The 21,449-nt window shown below is 31.3% G+C and overlaps 1 protein-coding gene and 1 long non-coding RNA gene across 2 annotated transcripts in view; one reads left to right on the top strand and one right to left on the bottom strand.

Annotated features, from left to right (window-relative positions):
- Positions 1-541: 541 nt before the first annotated feature.
- LOC139516107 (dual serine/threonine and tyrosine protein kinase-like) overlaps positions 542-21,449 on the top strand; it is a 162,217-nt gene continuing 141,309 nt past the window's right edge. The window contains exon 1 of the mRNA XM_071305960.1: positions 542-734. The gene's annotated coding sequence lies outside the window, so the exon portion shown is untranslated. The remainder of the gene's footprint in view (positions 735-21,449) is intronic.
- Positions 15,180-21,076, bottom strand: LOC139516116 (uncharacterized). Its single transcript, XR_011662912.1, has 3 exons — positions 21,009-21,076; positions 20,089-20,168; positions 15,180-15,296 (listed from the first exon to the last, which is right to left on the bottom strand). It is a non-coding gene; the product is annotated as an uncharacterized lncRNA (long non-coding RNA).

Below are 21,449 nucleotides of genomic sequence, written 5' to 3'. Positions count from 1 at the left end.
ATACACACTGAAAATAACATGTGTTTATGTTGCAACAACTTTATTGTTGATAAACAACTGCCAACCTGTACCAGAAACAAACAATGGTTTGGAACAAACTATACACCACGAACGACAACTCGACCTAGAATGTTACTCACATTTGTTGATAATGTAAACAAACATCGATTTACAAAAAAGCGGTAATATGTAGCAATTAATAACAATCAGAATGCTGTAGTAAAGATTATCAGGAAATTAATCTGGCTTGCCGCCCGGAGATGCCGATAAGTGATATTTTACAAAATCATGTTTTCAGGGGACGTGATGAATTGTCCTTGCCAAAATTACAAATAATTCAGGTATCTAACATTTTTAACATATATTGATACCACGATAATACATTGATAATACTGCCTTCTTAAATATACCTTATTGTCAAAGAATGCAGCAATAATTCTGTTGTCAACGGCCAAAGAAAAAATCGGGATGATCAAGCCCGGAAATTGACCGTCTCCAAAAATATTAAATTCTAAAATTGAGTTATCGTCCTTTTCGCGCCAGACGACTATTGAAAAGGCTACACGATTGTACAGTTTTTTTGTTATCTCCTAAAGTGATCAGTTTCCGTTAATTCAACAGCATAGGAGGACGGAAACGTGTTGTACATGTGATTTTTCAGCTAATTACTTACTCAAAACATATTCAATTGTGAAAGATGTTTCCAATTATAATAATAAGTTCTCTGATATTGTGTAAGTATATTTTAATATTTATTTAGTATGAAATTCAAAACAGTGTAGCTGTGGCCATTGATTGACACATCAAAATCATTCATTGACTGGGACAATTTAGGTGAACGTTTGTATGTAACGACCAATGCTCACTATGTACTTTTTAAAGACACTTAAACTATGGGGTCACCAAAGGTTCTCAACACCTAAATAAAGTAATTCGAAAAATTAATCAGAAATAACACGATATTTTGATTTATATCAATTATATAAATCAAAACACAAAGGTTATTCCTGATTAATTTTTCGAATTATTTTATAATTAAAGGCGTTAAGAAACCTTTGTTGACCCCACAGTTTAAATGTCTATCGTAGGTACGTCATGAACAGTGGTTGTTACAGACAAACGTTCACGTAAATTGTCCCAGTCAATGAATGATTTTGATGGGTCAATCAATGGCCACAGCTACACTGTTTTGAATTTCATACTATTAACATAAAAGATGGTTTGTAAAACTTTGAAAAGTTTAAACAACTGTTATTATGAATCGACAGCAATTTGCGGAAGTAACTATGAAATCGATGTTTCCTTTATTTGTACAGTTTATTGCTTACGTATTGTAGGGTATTTAAGAAACAATTCATGGGGGCTTGAATATATCGTGATTTTACCACGGGCTGGCCCTGGTTATGACAAGTATTTTACCTTGAGTGATAGCGAGGGGTAAAATATCGGCATAAAGGGACAAACCATGGTAAAATCACGATATATTCGGGCCCTCATGAATTATTTCGATTCTAATAGGACAAATACGGCAATTATTTTAGATCGAAGCACTCTAGGTAGAGGCAAATATTTGCCGTTCCCAATAATAAACGAACTTTTAAATTGGCTTATAAGTACGGAGCAAACTGAAGTAGTGAAATTCTTAGATTATTCACAATAACGTATTTAGATACTTTTTGATAAATTAGATCATAATTTACTGTCTTATATGTATAAAAAGAATTTGCTTATACCAACAACAAACAAAAAGACAATTAAGAACATACATTATGAAAAAGGTAAAATGTCACTAATTAGCTAACAGAGTATAACATGTCACTCAATGTCCAAACTGAGAATTAAATGCATAGCAAAGCATGTTGATTTTAAGTCCTGGATACGAAATGTAAATAGAAACAAAATTATAAAATAATATGAATTATAAAACACAGAGAATTAAAGTCTAAAATATCAAATTTGAGAATTTTAAATTAAAGTCCAAAATAATAAACGAAGCTGAATTTTTCCTTGGTCACAAACGTTTGCATCTCCCATGCAGAGTTATCTGTCTTTGCTAACTCTCTCTGCGTGGGACATTGAATGTTTTGCTGGAAAATATGAATGCCCACTCAAATTCAATCTATCAGAAAAATCGAATTAGTACAGAAGAGTGTCCACCATGCACTTGCACAGCACTATAATTAATATAGTGCAATAGACTGATATACAAATGGATAAAAATTATAAACTGTAATTTACAAATATTAAAATAATGTATAACAAAAAAAAAACAGAGTTTGCTGATTTGTATCACTTCTACGAAGAGGTTGAAATTATCACGTCACTTACAGGTAAAGAGATGTGATTTGGTTTTCTGAGACAAGTGCTTGTGACCGTCCACTAGAACTTGCGGTCATCCGATGTTCAGTACTTCAGTACTTTGATTAATATCTTTAACATAAAGATGTTCTCAAAAACTCAGACTAGCCTCTTTTAATAGTGAGGCAAAATATATTCGCCGAGCTTAGCGAGGCGAAATTGTTTTTGGCGAGGGGTCTGGTGGCCGCTCAAGGCCCCAGAAGCTCTGAGAAAAATAAAGAAAAATCGTGCCTTCTGAGCGTTTCCCGGACTCTTTCTTACATTGAAACGCAATTTTTTTTAGCGCTTTTTTTTTGACAATATTCTGGTCTCAAAGGAAAAACATAGATTCATTGTAATTTAAGACTTTTACGGGTCTTACGGGGACAACATTAAAAGTAGACCGATATGAAGGATAAATCAAAAATCGTAATTCTCACAATCATTAAAATCGCATCTGTCTGTCTGTTCTTTGTCTCGTATTGTTCTTAGACTTTGGTGATTTTTTTGTGACTAGATTTATATATAGTGACAGTGCAGTGGTATATTTTAAGTACTAGTACTGCTTAAGTCGACACTAAGGATCACCTTGACCTTGTTTTACGGTATTAATGATTCTTTTATTGTTGAAGACCCTCCAGAAACTATCAAGATGAAGAACAAGAATAAAAACTTTGACCATTGATCATTTGTATTTTTACTATGCATTAACTTTGTGTGAGATTAGGTCCCGTGCACATTTACTCCATCTTCTTTTATTTCTGTTAAAGGGTCTGAACACGACTTAATGCAAGTTTAACCCTTTAATGTAAAAGATCATATGGCAATACATTGATGTTTTATAGATGATTTGATACCAGGAAATTGGTGGTCTTACTTTAATTTAAACTATGTCAGCTATCTAGTTTTATCTACAACAAAAAGAGCCAGTTTTGTATTCTTTGATATCAAGTTCAATTCTCCACGCAGAAACGAATATAGTTTTCTGTGTCCAGTAGCATCGTTAACATTCTTAAAATATTTTCTCGTACAATGTCTGAACATTGGTGGACATGCAAAATTGCAAAACCACACGTTTACAAATGAAAATCAACACTCAGACTATTTGGATGGAGAGTTGTCTCATTGGCACTTACACCACATCTTCCTATATCTTTATAGTTTTAAAGTAGGACGATAAATGAACAAAAGACAAACTCGGGACACAGAAGTAAAAACAATAGACCATCAAATCTGAAAACTAAAAATAAAATAGAAACATGGACCACGATAAACATGCAAGGGCGACATCTGAGAGTTAAGAGAACTTGCGTCTTGCAAGACACTTTCCGTGAAAACAATTTGATATGAAGACAATCTTTTGTTTCAGTTCTTTTTTTTTTTTTTTTTTTTGAAATTTCCAACATGAGGCATTTGCCTCATTTGCCTCAATTTAGTTACGGCCCTGAAACTAATAAAAAATAACAAGGGTTTTATATTCTTTACAAATGTCTTATTATTCTTATTTTATCTTGATTCATTTTGTGAACTCAAATTGTATCAATGACATACTGCACATTTAAAGATTTTTGAAAACTGGGAGTTAGCTGGCAATTGTTTCATGGTGCTTTAAACGGATAAATAAGAGGGTTCCGAAATTCCAACAATACAAAACATGACAAGTGAACTTTCTTAATTTATAAGAATTTTGACTAAATATGTTCCGTCGATTTCAAGGCGAAGTAATTGCATCAATTCAAGATTTTTACCGCACTTTGAGGATAATTTGGATTGAATCATATGAACTTCATGCCTCTCTAGCTATCATAATAAAAAAAAAACGTCTCGCTTTAACAGTAGCCGAGAAAAGGGGGACCGATATATCTAAAAATGGCAATATTTAACGGAAACTGTCAAAACATATTTTAGAATGATAACATTAGATCCAAAAGAATATATTTGTATGAAATTTTATATTGTTTAACATAAGATTTCTCAAAATAATGATGTGCAGCAAATCCCTTTTATGAACATTTGGCTTAATTGTGTATTTAGCTATATTTATCGAACCATTCGCGTTCATAACTAAACGCATCGAAGCTTACCGTTTATACCGTATATTTCGCAATAATATTCATTGAATCATACGACTATATTCGTTGAAATATTGAACAAAAAGATAAATTCATATTAACAACTGTGGAATAATGTGTACTTTGTCGGTAAACGTGAAATTTATTTGTACGAGCTTTAGAAACAGGACGAAAAGCGAGGCTTACCGAATTTTCTCCTGTTTCGCAGCGAGAACTAATACATTTTATATTTCTGACAATGTACATATATTGTTTACAATTTACACCTGGTATTTGAGCATAAGTTGTTTAAATCTTAACCATTGTCTTTTTTTTATAATTATTGAAACGCGGACTCGAAGAAAACCCAAAATGAACTATTACCCAGAAAGAAATATCCATATTACCGATTGATCAACATGGAAACGGGTAGCAGGAAAATTTATTTGTACATGTACAAACAAAGCAAAAAAAATGTTGTTTATCTGTTATTTGTATACAATAACTAGCTAATTGCAGGATAAAAGCGAATTACTTAACTGTAACCATTTTTTTAAAACTGGTGAAAAATTAAATTGGGTAGAAAAATAAAAAGATTAGATGACTATGCGGTATGGGTTTTTTGTTAAAGGCCATAATAAGATCTATTGTTATTTATTTCTTTGTCATTTGTTCTCTCGTGGAGAATTGTCTCATTGGCATTCACACCACATCTTTTTTTTATAGATAGTCAGGTTTTTTCTGAAATTCAAAGGGAAAATTATGTTATGATGACCATTTTAGCAACGAAATTATTTATTTATTCTTATAGACAACAAAATAAACGATATGCATATCACTTATAAAAGAAATAATAGAAGAAAACATTTCAATTTACTATCATATGTATTTTTTTGTATCGTTCTTGATGACACGGTTCGAAAAGTTATCGGACCAAATACGGATAAATGAAAGTCATTATCTGGAGTTTCAAGTTCACTGGTATTAAAGAGATAATCGTAACTGCAATTACGATTATCCCAATATGGCGACGGTAGATATAGGTAAAATCTTTACACTCATTTTTCTTAATTGTAGCATGTTTTTGTCAATAGTTACTCAGCTGCAAGGTTTATCTATACCATTTCATCATATTTGAATCGTAACGGTGCACTGGAATTGTCTAAGCGCTTTGAAAATAGCCGTTGAAAAATTCGGGATGATAATCGTAACTCGGAAAAAAGATAATCGTAATTATGGTATTTAAAAATAAAAAAGATAATCGTAACTGGAAACTGTTTTATTGATATTGACACTAAAAACGTATATCTGATAGCATATTATGAAATTATGGCGATGAATTATTTACGAAACGTCCCAACATCTTATGACATTTCTTTTTATGCATATATAATTAATTGTTCTTATGAAAACAGCTACATACTAGTATATTATAAAATTGGAAGGGTGAACAAGCTTCAAGACATTTGGAAATGGGAAAACACGAACTTTGTTAATATACAGAAATTTATTAAACTAGGTATGCCACAAAATATGTGAATGAGCGATGGAAATTATGATACATGACAATAATTGTCAGGCGACACGCATGTGTCACCTTACATCAGATTTCTGATTAAGACAGTAAACAAAAAAATAATTTATCCTGAAGTAAATAGTAAATATAGTTAATATTGTTTAAATTATTTTATTGTAGGTGGTTATATGTGCTATTTCTGCCCCCGGGAAGCCACTGCTGATTTAATTCTAGAACATACCCTATTATGCCATAACGAAGTATGAAAGACATTTAGTATTCGTCAAAAACCGTTTGACGAGAAATTAGTGGCTACAGTTTTCATGTCACTTCGATCATTTTTCATGGATGATATCACAACTTAAAAGTTATGATGAACAAGGGATAACTTTGAAAAGTGTTTTACAGTGTCATTTTTTTTTATAGCTGACTATGCGGTATGGGCTTTGTTCATTGTTGAAGACCGTACGGTGACCTATATTTTTAAATTTCTGAGTCATGTTGGTCTCTTGTGGAAAGTTGTCTCATTGGCAAACATACCACATCTTTTTATTCATATTAGCTACTTCATGACTGTCACTGAAATTTCAGTATCTCAGATATAAACTATAAACAACACAAATTCAATTTTGAATTATGATAATATGACATCCTTAAAACATTCAATGCTATATAAGACTAGAGAATGTTTGGCCCTAAATGGGATTCTTTGTGTATTATGAAATTAAGTAACGTGGAGTTCATTGACAAACATGGATTTGTGTTCTTTTATAGTTTGGCCAAAAGCCCGAAAATAGAAAAATAAAATTGATGTAGCTTTAAATTTTCTTACAAGAAATACTTATTCAAAGAATGACTGCAAAGATGAGAATAAAATAACGCATATTCCGCAAAATTAGAAACAAACTTATTAAAAATTCATAAATACTCGGTATATGAAAAGTATGCTGCATACATATGCATGGAAGATATTGTAGAGAAAAATATTGAAGGTACTAAACAAGGAACATTTTTGTATTTGCATACTTGCCATATAATTAGTACTTTTCTATTAAATGAAAACATAAATTAGCCTTTCCTAATTTTCATGCATTTTTCTGAAGCACAAAATATTTGTTTTAAAATCTATAAAAATCTTTGTAATTAAACCAGTTCCGACTGTGATAATCTACATGTTTGGCCCTTTGATGTAATTTATCAATATACATATTTGTGTGTTTTTTTTTCGTCTGTCAAATGCTTCGTAAGACTATAAGTAAGGCTAATAAAAACAAAAAATAAAAGTAACAATAAACAAAAGTAACAATAAACAAAAGTAACAAAAAACAAAAGTGACAATAAACAATAGTAACAATAAACTGGTAACTATTCTAGATCCTTTACCATCCACACTGTTTAAAGAAACGTCCTAAAATACATGGGAATTTGATCAAAACATTTGAATTTAATTTTTAAAATCATATATCAGTATAAAATAGAAAAAAGTGAATCCAAAGGAAAAATATGGACGGCTGAATTTATTGATAAGAACTAAATCATCAGCGTATAACAGATATGATATATCATTATCATTTAACTTGGGTGGTTCACATGTTGAGTCAAAAATAGATGGTAAATCATTAATATATAAAGAAAATAATGTAGGGCTTAAAATACACCCTTGTTTTACCCCAACTGAGGAATTAAAAAAATCAGTGATACCTTCCGAGATCTTTACCAAGTACAAAACCTCTTTATACATATCTTTCATTATACTAAAAAAAGGGACCATCTATGTTGTAATAAGACAATTAGTAAAAGAGGGCATCTCTGTTAATAGTATCAAATGCCTTTCTGAAATCAATGAAACAGGCATATATCTTTTTTGACATATGAAAATGTGGTATACGTGACTTTCATTTTGAGCAATAAATTGAAAGGATTGCACTTTTGGAATATGGGATATAGCTAATCCATCATTTTTCTCATCAATTAGAGATATATAGGTAAATTTATCCTAGATATTAACCTGTAAGTTTCTTCATTTATTTTTATATGCGTTAATGTCATCGTTTAACTGGGCATTTACATTTTTAACACACAAAATACCATTGAAATGCTGAAAGACACATTTATTATGTTTCAGTTACTATTATCATATAAAGAAAATTACGATTATCAAAGAAGAAAAATATCATAGAGTTACGATTATCATCCCGAATTTTTCAAGGGCTATTTTCACAGCTCTTAGACAATGCCAGTGTACCGTAACGATTCAAATATGATGTAATGGTATAGATAAACCTTGCAGCTGAGTAACTATTGACAAAAACATGCTACATTTAAGAAAAACGAGTGTAAAGATTTTACCTATATCTACCGTCGCCATATTGGGATAATCGTAATTGCAGTTACTATTATCTCTTTAATACCAGTGAAGTTGCGGGATTTAATTTCGAGTATGGCCAGCGAAAGTGAAACAAGGCTGATAACCCTTTCATTAAAAAAAATATTATGTGTATGCGTCATTTTTGTAGATTACAGGATGCAGTTTTTAATATGAAAAAAATAGATGTTTTTGAGAAAATGCAGCTTTTTGTTGCACCCTTCTACCTGTCTGATCCAAAATCAAATCAAATTTTTCCAACTTCCTTGTTAGTTTTAAAAAAATTGTCAGATTAGAGGGGCGGGTCATCTGACCACCCCCTTTCAGGACACCCACCGTCTTAACACGCCTTGTTAGGGACGGAGGAAACAATAAGTCTTAGGAAGGTTATTCAGAATAATATTCACAACTGTTAAAGAAATAAATGAAAATAAAATCTTAAACGTTTGTTTCCTTAGCTGCTACATGAATCGTGGGAGACGTCATTACATTTGTAGCATTAATCTAGTACACGTTTCTCGCTAGATGAAAACCCTACTGGGAGGGTAATAGCAAATCATCCTGGTCTCTTGTGAAGAGTTGTCACATTGGCATTCGTACCACATCTTCCTTTTTATATCGTATTGTTCCTTTCGGTTGCACCTCTTGAAAACTAAAGTCGTGTCTATATATTTGTTACAATTTTCAACAAGAAAAGTAAACAAATTTTTGAAGCATGGATGCATAACGCACACTCTTTAAGTAGAGCAAAATAATTTCCCATAAAACTAGATACATTGTATGTATATAGCATTTTTACACCAATCAATATAATTAATATAAAAATCCACAGTTTGTTAGAAAGGTCAAACTTTTAATTTTCTTCATTTTCAAAATGCATATCATTGATGCGTTTTGTTTTAATCTGTGTCAAAAAAGCGTTTACCAGAACGTAATAGGTGTTTGCACATAACGTAATATAGGTGTTTGGCCATAACGTAATAGGTGTTTGCACATAACGTAATAGATGTTTGGACATAATGTAATAGGCATTTGCACATAACTTACATGGTGTTTGCACATAATGTAATAGGTATTTGCACATAACGTAATAGTGTTTGCACATAATGATGTAGTTTTTAGACATAACTTAATAGGTATTTGTACATAACGTAATAGGTGTTTGCACATAAGGTAAACGATGTTTGCACATAAGGTAAACGATGTTTGCACATAAGGTAAACGAGGTTTGCACAAAACGTATTAGCTGTTTGCACATAATGTAAAAGGCATTTGCACATGACGTAATGAATGCTCACAGAGAGTATCAACTGTTCGGCAAAACGCATATGAATTATACCATGATGTATTGTGTTTCACCGCAGATATATATGTATAAACACAACATAACGCCAAAAGACTATAATATCATGAGATTTGCATAGAACAAAGGTGTATCAAAACAAAAGCTTTAGAACATTTGACATAACAATCACACTTGAGACAGGATGCAATTATTAACTGACTTACGTAAAAGAAGAATAGACACAGCATAGATAAAATATGAGAGAATGTATAGGTGGTTGATCGTAAGTTTCGAAGTATTCACAGCATATATAGTAGTTACAGCATAATGTAATGCATATTTTACACAACAAAGTTTAGTAATGACATATCATACAATTGTTTGACCAAACTAATTGCTAATTTTACATAACAAAGAGATCCCGTGTCAGGAAATAAAGGCATCTGCACATAACATAAAGAAGAAATGACAGGACGTAAAGGCAAATCGACAAAACAAATTAAATATTTACACTATAAGACAGTTCCGGCGTTCCATATTTTTTGATTTGAGCGTCACTGATGAGTCTTTTGTAGACGAAACCCGCGTCTTGTGTAAATATTAAATTTCAATCCTGGTATATATGATGAGTTTATTTGCAACCACTGGGTCAATGTCATTGCTAATGGAGATTTATTTTTTCCGAGTGTATCACCAGCCCAATAGTCAGCACTTCTGAGTTGACTTGAGTTATCATTGGTATGTTCATGATGATAAATTAATTGTTAACAAAACTTTGAATTTTTGAAAAAATAAGGCTTTTCTGCCCCAGGAGTTGATTACCTTATATGTATTTGGCAATACTTTTAGGAATTTTTGGTCCTCAATACTCTTCAACTTCGTACTTTATTTGTCCTTTATAACATTTTTTGATTCGAGCGTCACTGATGAGTCTTTAGCAAATGAAACGCGCGTCTGGTGTAAATATATTAAATTTTAATCCTAGTATCTATGATGGGTTTATTGTCAACCACTGGATCGATGCCACTGCTGGTGGAGATTTATTTCCCCGAGGGTATCACCAGCCCAGTAATCAGCACTTCTGTGCTGACTTGAGTTATCATTGATATATTCATAATTAAAATAACTGTTAACAATAATTTGAATTTTTGAAAAAAAATAAGGCTTTTCCATCTCATGAATAGATTACCTTAGATTTATTTTGGCAATACTTTTAGGAATTTTTGGTCCTCAATGCTCTTCAACTTCGTACTTTATTTGGCCTTTAAAACATATTTTGATTCGAGCGTCACTAATGAGTCTTTTGTAGACGAAACGCGCTTCTGGCGTAAATATAAGATTTTAATCCTGGTATCTATGATGAGTTTATTTTATTAGAAACCTAGACTAAAAAAATAATCTTACTTTTTTAAATGGGCACTAGTTTAGTTTATTTTAGTCTTAGATGCATGATTTTTTTTTAGTTGTTAGTGGCTTTGAATTAGCAGTCAGATAACTGCGAGTACTCTCAGATCTGTTTCTAGTGTCTTTTTTGTCGGGATGTACAAGTACCCGTCCACGTCCACTTGTATTTTTGTCCATCTGATGAGTTAAGCCTTTTTCAACTGATTTTTATAGTTCGTTCTTATGTTGAACTGTTATACCACTGTCCCAGGTTAGGGGGAGGGTTGGGTTCCCGCTAACATGTTTAACCCCGCACATTATGTAAGTATCTGCATGTCCCAAGTCATGAGCCTGCAATTCAGTGGTTGTCGTTTGTTTATGTGTTACATATTTGATTTTCGTTCATTTTTTTTTTATATAAATAAGGCCGTTAATTTTCTCGTTTGAATTGTTTTACATTGTCTTATCGGGGCCTTTTATAGCTGACTAGGCGGTTTGGGCTTTGTTCATTGTTGAAGCCGTACGGTGACCTATAGTTGTTAATGTCTGTGTCATTTTGGTCTCTTGTGTACAGTTGTTTCATTGGCAATCATACCACATCTTCTTTTTTTTATACTAGCTGTCAAATTCATGTTGACCGATTTGACTCAAATTCAAATATTTTTATTTATAACCATGTAATTTTTTTTTATTAAAAGTCTAAAATAAACAATTTACATGGCATGGGTTTGATAATATGTAGCTTCGTTTGGTGTGTATTTTAGTCTTGACGCCATTTTATTAACTATCGAGTTGAACTTCCGAAGACCTCTTATGGTCATATTAACGATAATTTATAACAAAAATATAGATATCAATAGGAACGAACTCGTGCAATTGTTATTTTCTAGGGTCTGTTTAAATTGCATATTATAGATTCAAAACATATGTTAATCGTCGGTTTTCGTATACGAATGATTTTTTAGAGCACAAAGTAAAATTACAAAAATACCGATGAAAATTAAGTACAGAAAGTATCTAATCAAATGGCAAAATCAAAAGCACAAACACATCAAATGAATGGATAACAACTGTCATATTCCTGACTTGATAGAGACAATTTCTGATGAAGAAAATTGTTGATAAAATCTGGTTTCATTGCTAGATGAACTTCAAATCCTATAATGTTATAGTTTTACACAACACAAATTGTAATATGAAACATTGTGAACAAATTATAAATGCAATTTGATGATAATCTTTATCTTTATTTTCTTACGTCACTTGTTCCATTTCATCATGAATTCTTTCATAGCATTTATAAACTTATGATCTGGTAAATTTCTGTCACAAATTGAAAACAAAAATGATATGTATGACACTAGTGAGTAAGTTTACTAAACCTAAAACTAGGTGTATGAATTCCGTTTTACAACCACCTCTGATACAAGTACTCAGTCAATTCAACTATCATTAGACCAATTACAAGATAAATGAATTGAAAATATTTGCTAATTGGATAGTCAATGAAAAGGTAAATACTATGGAACTGATTACCCCGAGCTCTAAATTTCAAAGGATATACATTTTCATGGTCTTACCTATACATAAAAATCTGTTCAGTGCGGCATTAACGATTGGAATTTACCTGATCATCACAGATTTCATTTTTTATGAACATTTTGAGTTCAAATGTTTACATAAATGATCTACCATAAATACGTGATGAAAACTGTAAACCAGTGACTCTGCTTAAAATGTTAATAAACTGCCTTATTTTTGCAGATGCCATTATGAAATTATCTGAAACTCCTGAAGTTTAAAAGAACTCAATAGTTGAAGGCCGTTCGATGACCTAAAGTTGTTAATTTTCGTGTCATTTTGTCACTTGTGGAGAGTTGTCTCATTGGCAATAATACCAGATTTTCTTTTTTATATAAACTATGTGTAGTATTTGTATTTGTATCCATTTGATGAGTTAAGCCTTTTTCAATTTGTTTTATAGTTCATTCGTATGTTGTATTGTTACAATAGATATCTTTATTAAAGTACAATCATTGAAATACTTAGCAAGAAAGTCCAGTGATGAAAATAACCCTTTATTATTTGATGCTTTCTGTTTATGTAAACGGCTTAGCACAAACGGTACATTTTCATGTTTCTCATATGAAGAAAATATAGCCCATACAAATAAATTAGACATTAATAGAATAAAGGATATCAAAAAGAGTTCATTCTAAAAAAACAAACTAAACAAGAACTAAAAGACAGCTTTGAAAATATGTTCTTTGAAAAATTAAAATCAACTAATGAAATAAGTAAAATGTTCGTGTGCAGTAAAATTAAGACAAAATATGAATTAGACAAATACATTTTTGAAAAATCGTTTTGAAAAGATTTTTTTTATGCTAAATGCGAATAAGTGACCATTTCTGCGAAATAGAGAGGGGTAGATATAAAAGAATTCAAAGAGAAAAGAGAATATGTAAACATTGTAATAGTAATGAGGCTGAAGATGAATCTTTACGTAATCAGCTTGAAGAAGGCATTATTAATATATGTCCAGAACTCCTGAAATTGTCTGAAACAGACATATTACAATTACTTTTATCTTCATTTGATATCATGCAGTAATTTGCACTAAGAAGAGTTTACACAACACCTGCATAAATAATATTGCTGCTTTACTATACTACATATGTTGTTTAAGAGTCATTCTCTGTAAAAACCAAAGAAAATTTTAATTCATGGGACTGTTCACACCAATGTCACAGATTTTCAATATCTTTTCAATATTAAGCCCATATGATGCCCTGATAACAAAAATAACTTTCATTTTTGTTTTTGGGGTTTTTGTTGCCATGGTTACAGGTCCCATATATATAAGCCCAGTAACAGAGTAGCAAAATCTCAAAATGCATCATTTTTCAACATCATTATTTTTAACAAATACACTGTTTTAGCCTAAATCATAGGTATACTGAACAAATAAAGGTCTGGAATAACACATTAAAGTAAACAGACATTGTCTTGAACCCATTCAAAACATTAAAACTTGTATCTGAAAAGTGCCGATTTTGCATTTTTTCAAACTGCTGAAAAAGGCATTTTTTAGTAAATTTCAAAATGATTTTATTTTTTTCCCCAACGTCACATTTTATTGTTATGCCTCCAAAATAATCTTCATATATCACTCTTTTACCAAGAAAAAAATTGGGTGTGTGTTTTTTGTTGTTAAAAAAAAAAATTGTTCAAAATTTTCTGAAATTTGGCAAAACTTGAAATTGCATTGTGCAGATTAAAGGAAAGTAAGTGGTTATATTCGTCAATTTCAAAGTTTTTCTTATTTAACTCTGTAAAACCATACTGATTAGGAATTGTTTTGATACACAACTAATATTATTTAAAATAAATATCAATAACAGTTGCTATGGAAACACATTACAAAGAACATTGCAGTTGGCTTCAGACCACAATTAAATCCCTTTTTCCATGGCCTTTGAATATAGTTCCCAATTATCATAAGGGGTATTTCGTCCTAAGTATTCTGGCTACTGTTTTGTTTAAAATGTTTACTATCTAATTGGTCCTATCAGTTGCATATATATATTGAAATAAGTAAAACATGTGAAAAAAAATATTGTTTAAAGTGAAAGTAGTGATTTGGTCAAAATGAAAGTAAGGTGAAATTCACAATGGATATCCCTTATCAAATGGCAAAATCAAAAGCTAAAACTCGTCAAAGGAATGAATAACAGCTGTCATATCCTGAGTTGGTACATATATTTTCTAATGTAGAAATGGAGGATTAAACCTGGTTTTATAGCTAGCTAAACCACTCACTTGTATGACAGTTTGATACATTTCTAGATGTTACAGGTAAAACATGCAACTTGAGGTGCGACTATGACAAAATAATTGGCATTAACAAAGAGATTAACAGAAAACTTGAAATCAGTTTTATTTTGCAGCTAGATGTCACATAAGATTTATTCTCAGTTATGTCTGGAATCATTTGAGAAACTCAATTATACAACATGGTCTGTGTCTAGAATGAAAGTATATGTTGTTTGTGGCGCTAAGATTCAGCCTTTTCCAATGAATCAACAAAAGAACCAAATGAACCTTTTGGTAATACTTGAGGTTTCTGTTCATGGTTATTAGAACTCAATTACATTGTTAGTGAATGAAGGACATCTTCTATATTTTGTGGAAAAACAGTTGTAATAATTTTCTTCATTCTTTCAAGTAATCTATTACAACTTTTAGAATACATATTCTAGGAACTCCTTTCTTCTTCTGAAAAACACCTCATCCTAACTGCTTGTAAAAATTCATTAACATGGTGAAATTCATGATCTGGAAACTGTTGGATTATTTCTAAACAAGAGGCTGTCACAACGACAGCAAACCGGATTTATTAACATTTATTTGTGTCCTGGCAATATCACAAGAACCATTACTGATGAATGGTGAAAGTGAAAATCGTCAATATCAAATTTGACCTCCATTTTGTCATCAGTATCAACATATTAAAATTTGAAAAGCTTAGATAGAATGGTTCATGAGTAAATGCAACAACCTGAGTGGAAACGCCATTTTACGATCTTTCAAGAACCATAACTCCTGAACGGTAAAAGTCAAAATCGTCATTATTGAACTTGACCTCTATTTTGTCATCAGTAACAACATATTAAAATTTCAAAAGCTTTGGTTGAATGGTTCATGAGAAAATGCACGGACACGACGGGAAAAACCATTTTTCAATCTTGCAAGAACCATAACTCCTGAACGGTAAAAGTAAAAATCGTCATTATTTAACTTGACCTCCATTTTGTCATCAGTAACAGCATATTAAAATTTCGGAAGCTTTGGTAGAACAGTTCATGCATAAATGCACGGACACGACTGGAAACTCCATTTTTCAATCTTTCAAGAACCATAACTCCTGAACGGTAAAAGTCAAATTCATCATTATTGAACTTGACCTCCATTCTTTCATTAGTAACAACATATTAAAATTTGGGAAGCTTTGGTAGAACAGTTCATGCGTAAATGCACGGACAACTCCATTTTTCAATCTTTCAAGAACCATAACTCCTGAACGGTAAAAGTCAAAATCGCCATTATTGAACTTGACCTTCGTATAGTTAGTTGTCAGTAATAACATATTAAAATTTTAAAAGCTTTGGTTGAACGGTTCATGAGTTAATGCACGGACAACATTTGATTGCCGCCCGCCCGCCGTACATCCCCAAATCAATAACCGACATTTTTGTCACAAAAATCCGGTTAAAAAAGAAAGTATTTTATTTTACAAACTTAATCAAATATGAGGTATAAAGCAATTTTTACTAGTTTAGATAATTTTTTCATAATGATTGATGCTTACACAAAATTCAAAAGATGCACTTTTTATACATCATTTACAGGACTATTATGGCATACCGTTGTCCGTTTGTCTATCGGTCATCAACATGTCGGACATGAACTCAATAAACTGCTGCGCCATGAGTGCATGATACGCCTTTCGTCTTGTGTGTAGGTTTTATGCCATCATCAATATTTTCTGAGATACAGCTCGACATGTGGAAAATAAAACTTGCATACCAAAAAACTCAATAACTCTAAATATAAACATTTTGAATCATCACCAAAACATTTTCTCAAGTTACAGTGCGACATGTTTCTGCCAGACAGACAGACGAGACAGACGGAGAACATTTGTATACCATAATACGTCCTGGGCATATAAAAATGTTTTAACCAATTTGCATAGATAGAACCAAGCTTGATACATCTCTATATTTGGATTGTGATTAAACATTTGACAATTAAGCTATTATGGTTCAATATCCAAACTCTAAATAGATTCAGAATGTCAAAGAACACCAAGATTTCAATTTTTGTTGAAATCAAACAAAGTTAAATTTGGGAACTTGATGTGGACCAACTTGAAAACTAAGCCCATAATCAAAAATCTAAACACATGTTATCAAAAATCTAAACACATGTTATCAATAATCTAAACACATGTTATCAAAAATCTAAACACATGTTAAGATTCAGCATAACTAAAAACCCAATATTCAATTCAATATTTGTTAAAATCAAACTAAGTTTGATTTTGGACCCTTTGGAACTTAATGTAGACCAATTTGGGACCCAAAATCTAAAATCTAAATACACAGTTTGATTGAGCATATCAAAGAACCCCAGGAATTCAATTGTTTGATGAAATCAAACAAAGTTTAGTTTTGGAACCTTTAGACCTCAATATGGACAAATTTGATAACAGGGCCCAACCAGATGCTCCGCAGGGCGTAGCTTTATACGACCGCAGAGGTTGAACCCTGAACGGTTGGGGCAAGTATGGACACAACATTCAAGCTGGATACAGCTCTAAATTTGGATTGTGATTAAATAGTTGACACAGCATAGGTTTCTGACACAGAATGAATGTGTTCTAATGAACTTAAAATTTTTGTTTTCTCTTAGAGCAATTCACTATGCTGTTGAATATTAATCCTCTCAAAAAAAATGTTTGAAGAAATTTTCTTTTTTATTTATGAAATATCAAATGAGAAAAATTGAACCCAATTTTTTTAATCACATCCCCCTTTCCCTTATTCCAAAACTAATCTCAATTAAAATTTCTAATGGAGTTTGCAACAATAACTACTCATTTAAATACATCATAAAATATTAAGATGTAAAAAAACTGCTTGTTATCACTGAATTGTAAAGATTATTTTAATTTATCAGTTGGTAGTAAAAAGTGAATATACATTGTATATTGTATATAACAAAGATTTAAGTTGATTCTGGACAAAGAAAGATAACTCCAATTAAAAAAAAATCTTGCTATTGCACAATATTTTGCAATTAGATATTTCTTGCTTACTATTCTGGACAAAGAAAGATAACTCTAATTAAAAAAAAAATTGCTATTTCACAATATTGTGCAATTAGATATTTCTTGCCATTGCGCAATACTGTGCAATTGAAAAGACTTGCTATTGCACAATACTTAATATAATAATTTTAGATCCTGATTTGGACCAACTTGAAAACTGGGCCCATAATAAAAAATCTAAGTACATTTTTGGATTCAGCATATCAAAGAACCCCAAGATTTCAATTTTTGTTAAAATCAGACTAAGTTTAATTTTGGACCCTTTGGACTTTAGTGTAGACCAATTTGAAAACAGGACCAAAAATGAAGAATCTACATACACAGTTAGATTTGGTATATCAAAGAACCCCATTTACTCAATTTTTGATGAAATCAAACAAAGTTTAATTTTGGACCCCGATTTGGACCAACTTGAAAACTGGGCCAATAATCAAGAATCTAAGTACATTTTTAGATTCAGCATATCAAAGAACCTAACTGATTCATTTTTTGTCAAAATCAAACTAAGTTTAATTTTGGACCCTTTGGACCTTAATGTAGACCAATTTGAAAACAGGACCAAAAGTTAAGAATCTACATATACAGTCATGACAGTTAGATTCGGCATATCAAAGAACCCCAATTATTCAATTTTGATGAAATCAAACAAAGTTTAATTTTGGACCCTTTGGGCCCCTTATTCTGTTGGGACTAAAACTCCCAAAATCAATACCAACCTTCCTTTTATGGTCATAAACCTTGTGTTTAAATTTCATAGATTTCTATTTACTTATACTAACGTTATGGTGCGAAAACCAAGAAAAATGCTTATTTGGGTCCCTTTTTGGCCCTTAATTCCTAAACTGTTGGGACCTAAACTCCCAAAATCAATACCAACCTTCCTTTTGTAGTCATTAACATTGTGTTTAAATTTCATTGATTTCTATTTACTTAAACTAAAGTTATTGTGCGAAAACCAAGAATAATGCTTATTTGGGCCCTTTTTTGGCCCCTAATTCCTAAACTGTTCAAACCAAAACTCCCAAAATCAATCCCAACCGTTCTTTTGTGGTCATAAACCTTGTGTCAAAATTTCATAGATTTCTATTTACTTAAACTAAAGTTATAGTGCGAAAACCAAGAAAATGCTTATTTGGGCCCTTTTTGGCCCCTAATTCCTAAAATGTTGGGACCAAAACTCCCAAAATCAATACCAACCTTCCTTTTGTGGTCATAAACCTTGTGTTAAAATTTCATAGATTTCCATTCACTTTTACTAAAGTTAGAGTGCGAAAACTAAAAGTATTCGGACGACGACGACGACGCAGACGACGACGCCAACGTGATAGCAATATACGACGAAAAATTTGAAAAATTTTGCGGTCGTATAAAAATCACAATACATGGTTAGATTCAGCATGTAAAAGAACCCCTTACATTATTTTTTTGTAAAAATCAAACTAAGTTTAATTTTGGACCCTTTGGACCTTAATGTAGACCTATTTGAAAACGGGACCCAAAATTAAAAATCGAAATGCACAGTTAAATTGGGCTTATCAATGAACCTCAAGAATTAAATTTTTGATAAAATGAAACTAAGTTTAATTTTGGACCCTTGGGACCTTATTAATGTAGATCAATTTGAAAACGGGACCGATAATTAAAAATCTAAATAGACAGTTAGATTTGACATATCAAAGAACCCCAATAATTCAATTTTTGATAAAATCAAACAAGTTAAAACAAGTTAAAAGTTTAATTTGGGACCCTCAATGGACCAATTTAAAAAAGGTACCCAAAATCCCAAAACGTAATACATGTTTAGATTCAGCACATTAAAGAAGCCCCAAAATTCAAGAATAAAACTGCATTGAAATTGTTCAAGCAATAAGCAATTTATAAAAAAGTAATAGAAAAGTATTGTGTCTGAGTCATGTTTCTCCCTATTGCATAGATATTTCTGATTAAAAGAAAAATTTGGCTCTAATTTTGGCCTATTGATGTTATAATCACTTGTAACCATTAAAATTGGTATTAAGTATAGCATGTATAGATTCCCAAATGATGTTGACTGGAACTGGACAAAAGGTTTTTTATTAGATTAATGAACCCCCCTTCCCACCCCCCGCTTTTGCCAAAAAAAGGGAGATCCTATATATAGCTAGTTTGTGGGGGTTGAGTAAAACGTTTAAACACAATTTTAAAATATTGATTGAGAAACTGTTGTTGTTGATTTACAAGGCAAAACACTTTTTAATCTGTCTGTCTAAATAATACCTGTGATAAAAATTCCATGATGCTACTTATAGAAGTGATGCTGTTTCATTCATTTAAATTCTTGCCTGTGTTACATCACTCTGAAAAATAAAAGGTTTCTGATGAATTCATGTTAAATTGCTATTTCCCCTGGTTAATTCTGAGGAATATGTCAAATAAATCTGGTTTTGAAAAGTTAAAAAAAAAAGAGGAACATTTGTCACTACAATATAACTCAGTTAGTGGCACATAAAATATTGACTCTGAGTGATCATGGCTGACCTATACTGTTTACTTCTATGTTCTTTGATCTCTAGTAGCGATATTATTCATTGGCAATAATACAGCAAAAAAATATTTCATTTTTGCAAGTAATAGTTTCTAGGGGTTCAATTCTATGCAATAACTTTATGATTATTTTTGATATAACATTTGCTTTCTGTACACCTTTTCAATAACAGTTTGCATTGATAAAATTTCTTTAAATGAATAAAATTGAGAATGGAATATTTATTACAATGATTACACAACCTTAGGAATAATGGATGTCAGCACTTCTGATTGTGACAAATTTTACCTTTCAACTGATGAGTTATGGAACTTTGTTAATTGGAAAATATCCCTTATGTTAGATGTCTTGGTATTTGTGTTTTATATTTGTATATTGGCTGTCTTATATTGTGTATATACTCTGTATGTACTGTATATTTATGAATTTCAAGTAGTGAGACTATAATAAAATATTGAATCTGAATCTGTCTTGATGTTAGATAGCATTGCTCAGCAATTGCATAAAATACAAAGTTAATTATAGTTCATAGTATAAATAGAATTTTCTTAAATTGATTGTTTTGGGGAAATACAGGGATAAATTTTTTGCCAAAAAATTTTGGAAGAATAAAAAAATTACTAAAGTGGGTTGATGTGGTCTGATAACATACATCTTCTGTTGTTTCCATCTTTTCTAGATTTGTTGGCAGATTCCCTTTTCTTCTTCATGATTTAACCTTTAAAATAAATTTTAATTAATACTAACAGGATCTAAATACTAACAGCATCTATAATAAGCTGAAATATTTGCTTGTAATAAAAATTAAATAGCAAGATATAAATTTAAACAGCAATTCTAATATGACGTGCTTCTTTAGCTTTGTGAACAACACTGTGATAAAATTCTCGATAAAATATACTTAGCGCAGACTCAGAGATATACATAGTAATGGCTGTTACAATATACTTCCCACGTAAATCTACATGTATTGGAACCTATTTGCAGGCCCTTTGCCGATTTTATTGTTTTAAAAAGTGCAATTAAAAAAAGACAAAATAACTTTTATTCTTATTCGTATGCATAATAAAAGGAAGTAATGCACAAGAGCTCG

The sequence above is a fragment of the Mytilus edulis genome, chromosome 3, assembly GCF_963676685.1.
Source record: "Mytilus edulis chromosome 3, xbMytEdul2.2, whole genome shotgun sequence".
NCBI lineage: Eukaryota > Metazoa > Mollusca > Bivalvia > Mytilida > Mytilidae > Mytilus > Mytilus edulis.
Note: the sequence above shows the minus strand (reverse complement) of the source record. Positions and strands in the feature narration are given on the sequence as shown.